Below are 16,683 nucleotides of genomic sequence, written 5' to 3' on the forward strand. Positions count from 1 at the left end.
AATTGTTCTTCATACATATAGGTACTGGATTGCATGTTATTAATTGTATTTATTTGTTTAGAAGAACAATCTTTGTGGATTTTCTACAACATGACAATGGGAATTAGAGATGCTTCCATTTTTACACCACCGAAAATCTGTTTTAAAAAGGTTAGTCGTTCGTGTATGTTGAAAATTTTTGTAGAAACAACTAGAAACTTCAGCGAGAATCTATGAATAAAGCAGATAAATAATTACATGTATGCAACGATTTATATCTGAGTGAAAATTAAACTGATGGTCAGGCGATCATATTTTTCTCGTATCGTCGCTAAAAAATAAACTAGTATCAGGCAACGCTGAGTGGATATTCGGTATTCATAATCTCCCTACTGTCAGTGGATTTTTGATATTCATAATCTCTCGATTGTCAGTGGATTTTCGGTATTAACAATCTTTCTGTTGTCAGAAATTTAATATTCATACTCTCTCTACTGTCAGTGGATATTCTGTATTCATTATCTCTATACTGTCAGTGGATGTTCTGTATTCATAATCTCACTACTGTCAGTGGATATTCTGTATTCATGATCTCTATACTGTCAGTGGGTATTCAGTATTCATTATCTCTCTACTGTCGGTGTGTAATCGGTTTTCATTTTCTCTACTGTCAGTGTGTATTCGGTATTCATTTTCCCCCTTACTGTCAGTGGAATTTTACTATTCATAATCTTTCTTCTGTCAGTGAATATTTCGTATTCATAATCTCTACTGTCAGCGGATATTTGTTATTCATTATCTCTCTACTGTCAGTGAATATTCGGTATTCATAATCTCTTTACTGTCAGTGGATATTTTGTATTAATAATTTCTCTATTGTTAGTAAATTTTTGCTATTCATAATTTTTCTTCTATCAGTAACCGGTCACGGTAGCCTAGTGGTAAGGCGCTCGCTTCGTGATCGGGAGGCCCGGGTTCGATTCTCGTTCGCCGCGCCGTGTCAAACCTAAAAGGTAACCATGTGATGTGAGTGATGTTCCTTCGCCAAGCGCCCGCCACTAGAAGTAAAAGTCACGGGTCTTTGGGATGAGACCTTAAAAACTGAGATCCCGTGTCACAGTAGGCGTTGGAACGATAAAAAACCCTCACTGCTCAATGGCCCTTACTGCCGAGTACTGGTCTAAATTTGAAGCCCTTCACCGGCATACGGTGATGTCTCAATATGAGTGAAAAATTCTCGATTGGGACGTTAAACAACATACAATCAATCAATCTTCTGTCAGTGGATATTTGGTATTCATTATCTCTCTACTGTCAGTGGATTTTTGTATTCATAATTTTTCCGCTTGCAGTGGATTTTCCCTGTTCTTTACTCACTTTATCATTTAACTAATTCATCAAGATACCAAAAACTACATCTAAATTTTACACTTCAGATGATTTCTTTGGCATTGGTTTATTACAGACAAATTTAAATTAGTTTGGTCTGAATGCGAATTATCCTTCGTTTCCATGTGTATTTTAAAGTTTTAAGATAAGGATGATTGATCAGAACTTTTAAATGCTGAATGCTTTTATTTTATTTTATTTTATTTTTTGTTAAGATTGTTTGATTTAACAGGGCACAAGAGTGGACAGAAGACCAGATAACTTGCCTGACTTTACAGCTTTTTAAGAACAGAATTGTCAATAAGCTCCTTCAGGAAATGACTATTGGAAATGTATTTTGGCTAATGTATAAAATCTTAAGAAAGACAAGGAAAAGATGTACATATATATACATTTTAATAATTAACACGACCAAGGATTAAATAATTTATGTTCTTAGGAGCAATGTCCATGGAATTTTAAACAAGTAACGGTGTGCAAGTAACGGTGTTTTTTTTTTTTTTTTTTTTTTTTTTTTTAGGGAAACATCACGTAAATTATTACAAGGTCATTGTACGTTTGTTGCGACAAAATTAAGATTTTAGACCAAGTCTATGTGAGTTTTTTCTCGAACACTCATTCTGTACTTAAATTTCCTTGATTGTTAAAAAATATAGAGCTGTAGATTTATGAATATCACTTTTCCCGATCTTTTTCCACCCAACAAATTAAAAGATATAGTAAGACGTCAAAATGTTGCTCTTAATTGTACAACTCAGCAAAGTTTGGGGAAATACCATACTGCGTTATATAGTGCATACTGGAAAGCTTTGATATATCAACAATTCCTTTATGTATTTGTTTCATATGATCATCTCACATAATAGTTCAATATCTCTATTTCTTAATTATTTTATTTCTTATAATATAACATAATATTTTATTCAACATGCTTAAAATATACCATTGATTTGAATTAATATAACAACAACAACAAAAATAAATCAAAAAAACCTCATAAAAATTTTATATCAATATTTCACCAAACCTGAATAGGTAAATTGTAAGATATGAATGAATCCTTTACAGAACAAGATATTTCAACAGATGTTTTCACCTGTATTTTGTGTAAGAATCAGTAATAACTTATTATTAACCAAATATATATTTCTTATTTCCAACAAAACTTTAGAACACAACCCACATTTTCATCTAATGAGCAATCGCTAATAATCTATTTATTGCTTCACTTAATTGTTAAATATTTCCTTTGTTCACAGTGATACGCTAAATTTTAATTGATAGATACGAGAAACAAAAACGAAAGAAAGAATACATTTGATAGCACATGCAGAAGTTTTGACCAGCAAATGAAACAGCTGTTTAAGATATTAAAGTTAGTCATATTTAATAAAAGTTCAGGTCAAGAAGGGGCTCGGTCGCTTTTCTTCCTCCACCAATTCTTAATCGCTAAATTTTATTTAATATGACTAATATATTTGCTACTCAAGTGTTTCTGATTCGTACTATGTTTATAGTGAATTCTATTGTGAATGAACCGAAAGGAAATATGCCAGCATTTTATATGTCTATGAAGGTCGACATTGATTTTATTTTCTTGCATAAAGTCATGAAAATTTGATCTATTGGGGGACCAATTCCTTTTAAGGGAATCTGTAGTTCATGTAATCCTTTAGTAGCCTACATTAACTCTAGAACATGGTTCCTTGAAAACCGACTCAAGAACATTGAGATGGAAGTTTACATTAGAACTTTGATTAACATTACATTAATGTAACATTGTTGTGCAATTATCGATATGTACATAATTAAACATCTAGACTAACATATTCGTTGATGTCAAAATACACACGTTTACGTTTTTGTAATTGAAAAATCTATGACATCTGAACTCATCTCTCGTGTTTTCATTAGCTTGTGTTTGCTCTTCTCTAAATTGGTATTTTTTGTTTGAATATAAGTATTTGCATTTTAAATTTCACAAGATTTATATTTTTCTGCTTTAGTTTTTTTTTTTCAGTTTGAAAATATGTAATTTTCAACAGTTATTGTTATCTATTAATGTACAAACAGTCATTTTCAAATGCATTTTGAAATTAAAAATATGTACCAAATATTGCTAAAGATATTTTTAAACATTTTCAATAACGATATGCTAACCAAGTGTGTTTGAAAAGAAATGATATACATCATATGGTAATGTAAAACAAAAAAAAAACTTTGTTTATCTATACAAAAGATACCATTTCCTATTTAACTTCTATAAATACTTTTGCTTCTAAGAGAAACCCCAAAAGTTGTATTGATATTGTGTATAATCCCATTTTGCCTACGAAACCAGTAATAAGGAAGAAAATAAATATTTGCATCAACAGAAATTATTCATTACTATGGATACCAGATAACCAATAATAATTCATAATTATTTTGATAAACACTCAATTCAGAAAGAAAATTGCAGGTTGATACAAAACAGCTTTACAAACCTAGTCTCAGATTTTAATGATATTTTAAATAAGAATCTATTTATTCAAAAAAGTTATCAAATTGGATGTTATTCAGAACAAGCTCTTTAAGCCGCCACGTGTGTCGGATGATAATGATTTTCGATTCTGTCCGTCGATTCCTTAAACTTAATTTTGCAACAGAGGAGTAGATGCTGTGAACAATAGTAACATTCTTCATCATAAAAAAGTTTAGGCTTGCATTTCACCATAATTCAGGTTGAAGTCTACACGTTTTCTACAGGTATTCCCAAACTGTTGCTTCCAAACTTTTGTAATTATAGCAAACCTTACAGTGTCTAAATATAGAACATCTAAAACAAAATCCTCTTAAGTGTTCTTGTTTTTCATCTCCTTTCAAATATAGTCCCGCTAGACGCGTCATTACTATTGATGTAAATACGATTGAAAATGACGATATAAAAGCAACCATTATAAAAGGTCTTGGCGACAGAACTTCATCTCTTTCATGATTATTGTCGAGGATTCTGCCAGACGATGGGCTAAATATGAAGAGGAAGACCGGAAAAAATTGTCCATTTCAATGGACCACGTGTTTTAGAAGCATATTAAAAAAACGTGTTAAGAAAGTTGAAAGGCAATATGCTAACCGTCTATCCTTCTGTTTTCGCTAAATCTGGGGTGAAAAAATAAGAAAGACACAGTGAACGATGGATAGTTTTCGATAGATACTATTTTAGCAAGAGTTATTTCCCATTGGTCGCCATATTGGAGGTATACAAGCCCGAATTCCTTCATTATTCTACCAATATAAACTTGTCATACTAGGCAATTGGGTGAAGATAATACAATATTTCTTACGAATTTATGTTAACACAAACTCCCTTTAATTCGTAATTTTAGTATTTTTAGGTCACCTGAGTCACTCAGGTGACCTATTACTATCTGTTTTCGTCCGTCGTCGTGCGTCGTCCGTCGTCGTCGTGCGTCGTGTGTTAATATTTGAACATTTTCAGCTTCTTCTCTGAAACCGCTGAACCAATTTCAGCCAATTTTAGCATATGACATCTATGTGTGAAGGGGAACAAAATTTGTGAATATCATGGTCCCTGCCCCCCTGGGGCCTGAGGGGTGGGGCTAAAACCACCAAAATTAATGCAATCTTTAAATATCTTCTTCTTTACTCCAGGACATCAAGCAATCAAACTGTTGGCATGATTGTAATTAGCATTGAGCCCTCTACCAAAATTGTGAAATTCATGGCCCCTGGGTCAGGGGTTCTGGTGCTAGGGTGGGGCTATATAGATCATATAGTGAAAGTGCATTATTTCTTTGAAAATCTTCTTCTCTACTCCTGGGTATTATTGAAACAAATTGAATACAAAGTTATGATAAGCAAGGGTACTCTACCAAAATTGTGAAATTCATAGCCCCAGGGTCAGTGGTTCTGGTGCTAGGGCGGGGCTATACAGATCATATAGTGAAAGTGCATTATTCCTTTGAAAATCTTCTTCTCTACTCCTGGGTATTACTGAAACAAATTAAATACATAGTTATGATAAGCAAGGGTGACTCTACCGAAATTGTGAAGTTCATGGCCCCAGGGTCGGGGTTCTGGTGCTAGGGCGGGGCTATATAGATCATATAGTGAAAGTGCATTATTTCTTTGAAAATCTTCTTCTCTACTCCTGGGTATTATTTAAACCAATTAAATACATAGTTATGATAAGCAAGGGTAGTGAATTTCATGACCCCTGGGTCAAGAGGTCTGATGTTAGGGCCAGGCTTCATTTATTATATAGTGAAAATGCATTAATGCTTTAAAAATCTTCTCTGCTCCTGGGTATTTCTGAAACAAACTAGTAAGTACATTGTTATGATAAGACATGATGCATCTTCCAAAATTGTGAAATTCATGGCCCCAGGGTCAGGGGTTCTGGTTCTAGGGTGGGGCTATATAGATCCTATAGTGAAGGTGAATTTTTTCTTTGAAAATCTTTTTCTCTGCCCCTTGGTACTATTTAAACAAACTGAGTACATTGTTATGATACGCAAGGATGCCTCTTCCAAAATTGTGAATTTCATGGCCCCAGGATCAAGGGTTCTAGTGAAAAGGTTGGGGGGAGGGGGGGCTCTATTAATTATGTAGTGAAAAAGCAAAATTTCTTTGAAAATATTCTTTTCTGCTTCTGGTTAAAAAGCAAAGAAGCTAAGTATATAGTTATGATGAGCAAGAGTGCTTCTTCCAGAGTAGTGAATTGCATGACCCCGGGTCAGATGTGCTGGTGTAAGGGTGGGGCTGTTGATAATATATTGAAAATGCATTAATTCTATTAAATAATTCTGTCTGCTCCTTAGTTTTAAGCAGATAAACAAAGTGATTACTTATGGTGAGCAAACTTCTGGTCCCAGGGTGAGAGATTCTAGTGTTTCTCAGTGGGGAGGGGGGGGGGGGGCTCTATTGATGATACAGTGAATCTGTAGTAAAAATGCATTATTCCTTTAAAAACTTTTCATTGGGCATATCAGAGGCAAAAAGATTAAAAGTTTTAATAAGGAAGGGTATTTTTACCAGATTTTTGAACATGTGGACCATTTGATCAAGTGTTCTGGTCCTGGCCAGGGCTCTATTAATTTGTATTCTACTGAGAGGAGTTATTCCCCTTTGCCGTTTACTTCTGATAATTAACCACTGTAAACAATGTACTTGAAAGGTTAATAGAATAAGAGAATTATGCAAGAATTTTATTGTATAATACAAAAAGTATTTTCATAGTTTTAATGATCAGGTAGACTTGTGAGTAATAGATAAATAAAAATGGAACAAAAATAACTTGTCTTATTAAATGTTCATCAAAGACCAAGAGAGGCCAATGTAAGAGATTTCAACAAGGAATTAAAATAGTACAGAAGCACTGATAGTTTTTTTTAAATATACTTTATAGTGATAAATGGGGAACAGATTAGAACCTTATTTATAAACTGTCAATGAATACTAGATTAATTATTTTGTTGATCCTGATCACCCTATTCTTCTTGCTTTTGGGCAACAAAGCTTCACCTTTCAGTTCATTTTATACTCTATGGATCCTCTAAATTGTTGTATTATACTCAGGTGACCGTTAAGGCCCTTGGGCCTCTTGTAAAGATTTTCGCCCTTATATTTCTGCCATACAAGTGTAAGATTGGTTGCTTAAAGAGGAAAATTCGATCGTTGGACCTCCAATATGGCGGCCAACGGGAAATAACTTGCTAAATTCAGGCCTATCGAAAACTATCTATATTTTATAGTTCCAGCAAAGGAGGCTTGTAGCAATGTTTGTAAGAAACATAATTATAACTGAATTTTAGAAGTACTTGGTTTTAAATCTTCTTCTGGAAATCCAACTTTTACTCACATTTCAATTTCTAGGGATGAAATTCTTCCAGATCACATTTAGTATTTGATACATTTAACATTTCAGTGTCAACGTTGTGAGTTTGATATACCTTACCTACACTGGATACCTAAGCTTCATAAAAATCCTTACAAACAGAGATGACGGTACTTTGCATTGCAGGGTCCAGCCAGCAAATGCTCTCCTCACAAAAATAGTATCCGCTGCGAATGAGAGACAACAGACGTACTGAGCTACTGCTTCCCTTATTTATGTAGTATCAAACTATTATCACCTGCATATGGAGATTATGTTTCCCAGTGTATTCGATACGCAAGAGCATGCTCTATTGATAAAAAAGTTAAGAGTACAATTATAATACAAGTCTCTCGTAAAGTCGAATGCTGACTGATGTGTTTCATACAAATTGCTAGACCATTATTTTCGCATTGAATTATCTAGTGATTTTTGCGTTTGCCCGAACTTGATATGGAGCACAAGGAGGGTGTGACCGGTCGGCAGGGAGTGCTTACTCCTGCATGGCACCTGATCCCACCTGATGTTTTTAGAGGTCTGTGTTTGCTCTGCTCCCAATTTGTATAGTTCCAATGGACTTTTGAGCTTGATTACTGTTCGTTATTTTCATATTTCCTGATAAAACGTCTTGTATAACTGTATAGGAAAAATTGTATATAAACTGCATCCATGGTAATATCTTCACGAGGATTGGAAGAATACTTTCTTAGTCCCACTATCTAATCTTTGTAAAGTTTATTGTGAAGTTTAGAAATCCAGTAAAAAGGTATTGTAATTCAATTCAGTTGTGGCAGAACTATTGAAAATATTTTAAACTGACATGTTTTTAAAGAAAAAATCTCTACCGTTGAAAGAAAATAATAAGTATCTTGGGAGTATATTAAATCAGCTCCTCTTAGTCAGCCAGCCAGGGGCTTATCAATATGAAATGAACCACATCAATATTAAATGCAACCGACAAACAACCGCCACAAGAAATCATCAATTGAATGCATTATGTTGTGAAAATCGGAGAAAGGTTGAAATACAATTTTAACCAACAAATTAATGTGTAAAGCGTAGAATCCCAGTAAAAATCATGCGTGAAAATTTATGCAACGAAATATGAAAATAACGACCAATAATCTGGCCCATCTCTGTCTTCTTAATCCATCTGAACACTGTACTGTGCGAATTGCTTGTCTTTCTGAATATGAAAACTACATCTTTCATATTGGTTTTTCAGCGATTTTTGTTGTGAAGCGTAGTTTTTACACACGCTCTATTTTTCATCTTCTTATCAGAGACCATTTTTAAACAGTTTTCAATTCAGTGTAGTGAGCACAATGATCACAATAGTGGCCTATATTTTCTGTGGGTGTGCCACATTCCGACCAGGTGGAAATTTTCAGAGGCTACAGCCATTGACCTTTTAAAAGTGCATCAAGCACTTGATTGTTAACTTTGTGTATCTTAGGGAGCAAATACATTCTCCTAAATTTTAGGTTACCTTCTGAGATTATATTGATCTCTATCCATTACATCGACTGTTGCTTAATTTTATCCGCCTTTTTGATTACAAACCAAAGATTATTTTTTTAATGAAACATAGGTTTCCATCTCATGTTTAGTGAGATTGTCTTTTTAAACTCGATGTAATTCGACTTTGGTCTAATCGATATACTTCTCCAGTACGTCATCGGAAATAATGCATTAAATTGCAATTTTTATTAATTAAGCAAATTTATTCGTAAATCAGTAAGATCTACGAATCCTTGATATACCAGGTTATACTCTGATACCTGCCAAAGGTGTACAACTGTAGATTATCTTTCTAGAGTTTAGCATATACAGACAAATTCAATGGGGGCACCCCCCCCCCCCAAACCCGCTAGTTGCCAGGGACTTTCTTGAAATATCAACCTTCCTTTGGTTTTTTATTTCTAATATAAATAGAAAGTATTTAAGTATATACCTGTCTTAACTGGTAGATGTATAGTTATTAATGCGCACATTTTGGAGGACTACTTTCGGGTTACCCTATGTATAGGTCCTAGTTGATTGTACATTTTATCCTTCTGTTGACCAGCAGATATGAGTGATTTAATTGAAATATTTACAAATCTGTGGCTAGAAATTAAAAGAAGAAGAGAAGAAATGAACAATGTGTAACAATTTTATTGATGTATGCAAATTCCATGCTGTGTCGCCTGCAGAGTGTTGTGCCCGTTCGTCTGTCCGTCCGTCTGTCACATCCTATATATTGAGAACTGTAAAAGATATGGATTTGATATTTTGCACATATATTGCTTGACACTATGGATTTTGTAAAGTACCATGGTTACCAACCTCGCGACCTTTGAACTTGACCTTTGACCTACTTTTCAAAAAAGTTCATTGTGTTGATATACAGCAGACTTTTGAATTTTAAGAGGCAAGTTTATGCTGGTTATTTAGCATATTTCACATAAAACATCATTAAAATTACCAGTATTACAATCCATCAGACTTTGACCTTTGACCCATTTTTCAAAAATACTCCAGACGGTTGATTTAACGGTATTTGCATTTATGTTTCATGTTTATGAGCCATTGACACTGTACTTTGAAACTGTATACTATACAGTAATCACACAAACTGAAATTTAAATACTATTAAAATACAGAAGGATCGGTATACCAAAAGGATCGTTGTAGACCACAAAATTATCTTTTAAAAAGATAGGTGAGCTAGCGCTTTGGCCATCATAAAATCTTGTTGAAGTTGCTGAAGGGGGTCTTTATTCAGAATGGTGAATCTAGAGTGGGCTTCACATAGGTAATGACATTAACTGTGCTTCTACCATTCTGTAGTTTACTGTAATTTAAATTTGGAGGTGAAAAATAAAAAGATCAGTAGAACCAATGAGCATTTAGTTTAAAATATTCAAGTTTGGTAATTTTAGGAGCAATCACATCTTCTCGGGTCTTTCCGGCAAGCACGGAAAACATATCCAATGTTGTTTTCCGAGCTTGTCGGAAAGTAGTTAAGAAAGCTAGATATTTATTATAAACTGTCGTGATCTCTTCAGTCTTGGCATTATAAGACCTAAGTAACTGTTACTCTTTGTACATTTATGTACATGTTAGACAACAAAGCACGAAACTTCTAATACGTATTTTCAGATAATGAAACGAAATTGTTATGTTACAGTTGGATTCCCATAATGCCCTACCGTGAAGTCGATCATGCGTATTCCAGTAAAAAAAGACTAACGTAGTTGCTAGAGCTCGACAGCGCCGGCAATAATAGTCCAGTCCAGATGTGTTCCTTTGCTGGGTCAATCAAAAGGGAAAGAAACATTACATTTCTCCTCCTCATGCTATCAAAAATTTGAGCGTGCTCCGATAAATCCAAAGTGTTTAATTTTTTCCCTTTGGATGTATTGGTAGCCCCATCCTGGGGCAATCAATATACAAGATGCACAGATTTTTTTCAAGTCAAATGACAAAGTTACAAATCAGAAAGCTACAAAGGCTACTGTGAGGATTCTATGGATTTTTTCCCCAAAGATGGCGGCTACGGTACATAACTTGAAAAGTGTGGATTCAACTATATACTGCAGTAAAAAGAAAGACTCATCTGAAATCTCTTTAGAGGATAGTTGGATTAAACGCGTACTAGTACTATGTTTTAAAATGAAAAATAATTATTTCTGCTATGTAATTTCATTATCATTATTCACGCTAGCTTTGAAGGTTTGGGGAATCATATTTCTATTTGAATGTCAAATTTTATATGATCAATGTTATCGGTCTTAATAGTTGTGGATTTTTTCTTTGCCATTTTAAATCATGTTAAACACTATTCTACTGGTCTTACAATTTGTAGATTTTTTTTTCATTGCTATAATCATAATAATGTAAGTAGCAAATAAAGCAAATAAATGACCACCTTCAGTTAATTGTTATCTTTAATGATGTCATAAAGCAGGCGACACGTGTTTCCTTGGGACACTCTAGTTATAAATATACATTCATGCGATGTTTAAGGGAGGTGAGGCTGATGACGAGAAAGAAATTTGCAAGCCTTCTCTCTTTTTATGTATCAGTTGAACATGAGATATTTAAAAATATTATACTTTAATGTAAATAAGATGAATCTGATTCGTCGAGAAATAATAATTGTTTAAAAACACTGTCGTACGCTGAATGATGAAGCCATGCCCTTCAGCGTAGCAACAGTCAACATTGCTTGACGACGGGTGATACTTAAAAAATAGTAACTGCGAAGAATTTATGCGCGCAAGGTTCACTGTTATATGTATTTGTATAAAACATTCAGTATAATATAATAGATACATTAAAAATTGAAAATTTTTACCCATCGAAAACCACTGTTTCTGTCAACCTTCGCTGCGCCTCGGTTGTCAATGGTTTTTTTGGGTTGAAAATTTTCAATGTTACACTCAACTACATGCTTTATTTATATAACAACCCATAAAGACAATATGGTAACATTATCGATATCATGTAATGTATATTAGAATACACATGTGTCTATCCTTGATGCAAAAAGAAAAAAAAAAGAGAAAGGGGAGATGTCCATACACGAAATAATAGTAACCGGTGTTGTAGGGTAGAATTAACCGGTGTTGTAGTAACCGGTGTTGTAGCATCGTATTAACGGGTGTTGTAGGGTCGAATTAACACGTATTGTAGGGTCGAATTAATCGGTGTTGTAGGGTCGAATTTTCCCCATAGCCATTTCCTCTGTTATATGCCTTTCCCCGCAAAAAGCATGATATCTGTTAATTAACCATGATATATTTTGCTTATATTCTTGTTACATTATTTTTACATTACAACGTACGGTTCCAAGCAACCCTATACGACCTTGGAATGTTAGTTTTAAAACTTCGCATTCCGAGGCCACGTTGGGGTCGTGATAAAATAGGTCTATTTAAGAATATACATGCTGAGAAAATCTTAATTGAAATTTTATAGGGGATCACGCATCCCTATATCGTCTATAAAAGAAGCCATTATGTATATAAAAAAGGAAATAATCTCGGGACTGTTATTTTTACCGTGACCGATGGACGTCGAATGCGATCTTTTTAAAAACCGACACGATTCTAATTTTCTTTCAAATTGGAACTGTAGGACGCATATTCCTGTCCCTCGTTAAAACTCGTTAAAACTGTATCCAGTTCATTAACCATAAAATATGTTTTTTGCAACCATAAGTGGCATTTAAATTAGATTTAGTCCCAAGCCTTGAACTGATGATTGTTAATAAGATCTAATATTTGATGCCGCCTACATGTATTTCTTGTTTACTTCCCAGAAGTTGTGTAATACCTACAGATCAGCAGGCATGCTTATGAAGCTATCTTAGGACTAAGACATCTTACGACATATCTTAGTCTTAAGAAGATTTCCTAATCTTTGTCCTCACTTTAAGACTGCGGCGAGATTATCCTAAAACATATCTCAGGTGATTTAAGAAGGCCGGTGCCAGGAAAACCACTAGGAATTATTGAATGTAATTTAATCCAATAATTCATGTAAAATATTAATTTCTTTTATGAATTAAATGAATACTAAACATTGTGCCGTGTCACTGTATATCTCTATATGTGAGTATATGTAAGTATGTATCCGAATAAAGGAAATCAAAGTAGTAAACATGTAGCAGGTTAAAACGTCCTGAAATAGTTTTATTTAAACTCTTTTGAAATGTACATAAACATACCAATTATTAAGTTTTTTTTATTTGTTGAGAGGGAGAATAGGAGGATGCGGTCCTATCCTAATAGGACTCGAGTCTCTCTCTCTCTCTCTCTCTCTCTCTCTCTCTCTTATGTTCCCCAAAACGAAGTTTTTTTCTTCTTCCTGGGTACTTTTTTGTCCGCGAGTGGTCTCAGAAGCCACTCATCCGATTGAGGTGAAACTTTTTTTTAGGATTAATAGGCATGTTATGTAGATTTGAGGAACGAAGATCATTTTGCGCCACATGCGTGCATGTGCTTGCGATGAAATGACTGACATACTTGATCTAGATGTAACTTTTATATTCTTTTAATGAGATGCTTTGAAACTCAATGTATAAAGATATATATAATTGGTCTAGACAAATTAGCACGAACCCGCGTGCATGCAAGTGTGCTTTGCTCTGATTGGCTGAACCAGAAATCTCAATATCTTCTTTGTTTTTTTTTTGACAAAATACTTTGAAATTTGAAATATAGATATATATATTATAAAGTTCTACAAGATGTTATGTGGAAATTCTTGAGAACACGTGCATGCACGTGTACTGTACTTTGAATGACTGAACCTTTAAATGCTTGTAACGTCCTTAGTTTTGTACAAAACAGATTGAAATTTAAAATATAGATAGGTATAATGGGTTTCTACAGTATGCTATGTTATGCTGCTTTCAAAATTGAATATTAGAACATGCATGCACGTGCCGAAATCTGATTGGCTTATACTTTGTAGGCTGTATCTCTCTTACTTCACAGTAAAACAAACTTTGAAATTTAAGACATGGGTGTAAATTATAAGGCACTATAAGTATAAACATGTGAGAAATCTAGAAAATAGACGATAGCACGTATGTTGAAATCTGATTGGCTAAGATTGTAGGTATTTACAACTTTCTTCTTATTTTAACGCAAGAATCCGAAATTCAGAGTATATGAAAATAGATAATTAATACAAGTCTCTACGATATAGAATCATCAAAATTGAGTACGAGGACATGCATGCATATGTGCTGAATTCTGCTTAGTTAATATTGTACGTTTTCAGTGAAATCCTTTGAAAGGTAAATTATAGCTCTTTATTACCGTGTATGTACATGCACCTGTAGTTAAATCTGATAGGGCTATACTCATTTTGCTATAGGTGCATTGTTATTTCCCAAAATGCTTTAGAAAATAGTTTTTAAAAATCTATAATACAAAGATTTTGCTTAATTTAATGAAACTTATAGGGAATGGGACACCAAAAGGGAGTAGGGGAGCGTTTGGGAACATCTCTTACGGTCCCCGTTACAATTAGATCTAGTTTCTCTCTGAGTTTACTGGCCTATTCACTGGAAAATCTTGCATTTCCTTTAATAGCTTTTTTTTAATCGGTTACGACAGTAAGAAAATTATCACTTTGTCAGTAGTTATATCTTTATTAAAATTATTTTAGTACAAGTTCAGCATTTAGTACATGTATTGCACCAACCTGTTACATGAGTTGTAGACGTACATGTAGCCGGTTTTAATACAGAAAACACACAATAGGAAATAACTGACTTTCCTTGCCATTTTACCAGCGGTCCCTTTTTCTAGGGGGTTAGTTTACTTTATACTTTTGATAACTCCAAAAATCCAAGGGGACCGAACCCAATGTTGGGGGCATTATAAGTGGAAAAAAGATAACTTATCTGAAATAAAAAATCTTTGATGAACCTAAAAAAGAGGAGAATTCTCCAAACTCCATTTGTTATTTCGGGGGGGGGGGGTAAGGGAGGGGTACGGACCATTAAATAAGGAGAAAGTTTTAGCATACGTTATCAAAAAAGAGGGAGGGAGGAGGGCAACCAGACTTTCAATGAACATTTTCAAACTAAAAAATTATACGTCCAGAAAAAATGTGGGGGTGGGGGTTAACCCCTCCCCCTCCCCCCATTCTATGTGCCTGAACGTTATGTACACCGAAGTGGAAGTCGGATGCAGGCGAAATAACGTTTCTGAACAAATTATGTAAATTTGGAATTCTAGATCCCAATCAATTTTCAGTCCAATGTGGAAAAAAATCCTTTTGTTCACCTGAAAGGTCACAGGCAGGTGAACATTCGCCTCTGGAATTAGTTTCCTCCCTTGGGGAACCATAAATTTTGTATTTCCCGAGTACCCATTCCATAACTGTTATTATATCGAAACAATCTAAGGAGATTTATTAAACCAGATATACTCAGATACTTTTAGACAATATAGAGGCATTCAATTAAACACAAATACATACAGTAACTTAAATTATGTTAGATATCTAATGTATCAATATCAAGAAAAATAAAAACATGTTAAAAAGTAAAATAATTTCACAGATATTTTAAAGAATTATAGTGCTTGTCATTTTGCTTTAGGGGCCTAATTCCAATATGATTTTGACATCGAATATTTTGACGTTATAGTTACACTGCTAATAACATTTACATGTACCTCACAGACTCGAGATTCCTTGAACGCTCCGCCCACTGAGCAGTTCGATTGGTTAAAAATATTAAAGAGAGTAGTCCCAGGAGTAGCTCTGTGTTTACAGGAAGTAGTCCTCAGATGTAGGAAGTAGTGTATTCTCAGGGAAATAGACAGTTTTATAGTAGTCATTTTATATACAGTAATAAGAGTAGAGGTATAATAATACAAATATTTATTATTCATATAATGCTTTTTATAAGTCTAACAGAACTATGAATATTTATCATTGATGTAACATGCTATTTATAAGTCCATCAGAACTATAGATATTTAGCATTGATATAACGTGCTCTTTCATGGATTTAGTATCAGTGGTTTTCACCAAAATACATGGATAGTTGTTCTAAAGTTGACCAACAAGATACTGAAATGACAGGCCATAGTTTTCAGTCTTCGTTTAAGTTAAGCAAAATAGCAGACCTCTCACTAGCCGTCCAACGTTTTGACTATGGGGACATATGTTTTTTTTTTTTAGAAAATGATTTTTTTCAAGTAAAGTTCAAGGGCTGCAATCATTTCCGGAATTTTTTTGAAATTTTCCATTTTTCATTTCCGACATTTTAAAGTTTTCTTTTCCGCCAATTTTCAGATAGTACTTTTTGGCATTAAAAGTAAGATTGAAGACTTCACTCCTGAAAATTTTAAAGAATCAAACATGAATAAATCATTGAAATCCAAATAATGAATTTTGCTTGGCTATCAGTGAAGCGAAAATAATACAGATGTATTTTCTTTCCCTGAGGCACTTGTAAGTGTTGTGAACTTTTGCTCATCTCCTTTTTAAATGTTCAGTTTAAGTTTGAAATCAGATATGTTATGATAGAAATTATAAGGCATATTTTGAAAATGTGGTTTGAAATAAATTCTTTTAAAATTCCATTTTTCACCTATTTTGGTTAATTTTAGATTGCCGGAAAGGTATCGTGCAAAGATTCCAGAAATGAAAAAAAAATGTTGGAAATGAAATAAAAAATGTCGGAAATGAAATAAAAAATGTCGGAAATGCTATGCAAAATTCCGGAAATGAAATGCAGCGAGTTCAAGGCTCAAAAGAACTGACACGTGGAACGGGTATCAGCCGGATGACCTTCAAAAGTTTAAATGAAAACGGTCAGCAGTGCCCCCATGCAATGATAGCATTTTATTTATTATTAAGTTTAGAAGGCTGTAACTTGAAAAGAAGTCTTACTGTTGAGAAAAGAATATTTACAATTACAA

At 33.9% G+C, this 16,683-nt stretch overlaps 1 long non-coding RNA gene across 1 annotated transcript in view; it reads left to right on the forward strand.

Moving 5' to 3' along the window:
- The first annotated feature begins 66 nt into the window (after positions 1-66).
- LOC133205865 (uncharacterized) overlaps positions 67-16,683 on the forward strand; it is a 63,500-nt gene continuing 46,883 nt past the window's right edge. The window contains exon 1 of the long non-coding RNA XR_009723673.1: positions 67-150. This is a non-coding gene — a long non-coding RNA (uncharacterized LOC133205865). The remainder of the gene's footprint in view (positions 151-16,683) is intronic.

The sequence above is a fragment of the Saccostrea echinata genome, unplaced genomic scaffold, assembly GCF_033153115.1.
Source record: "Saccostrea echinata isolate AGI-Se365-2 ecotype Australia unplaced genomic scaffold, CSIRO_AGI_Sech_v1 ptg000054l, whole genome shotgun sequence".
Classification (NCBI taxonomy): Eukaryota; Metazoa; Mollusca; class Bivalvia; order Ostreida; family Ostreidae; genus Saccostrea; species Saccostrea echinata.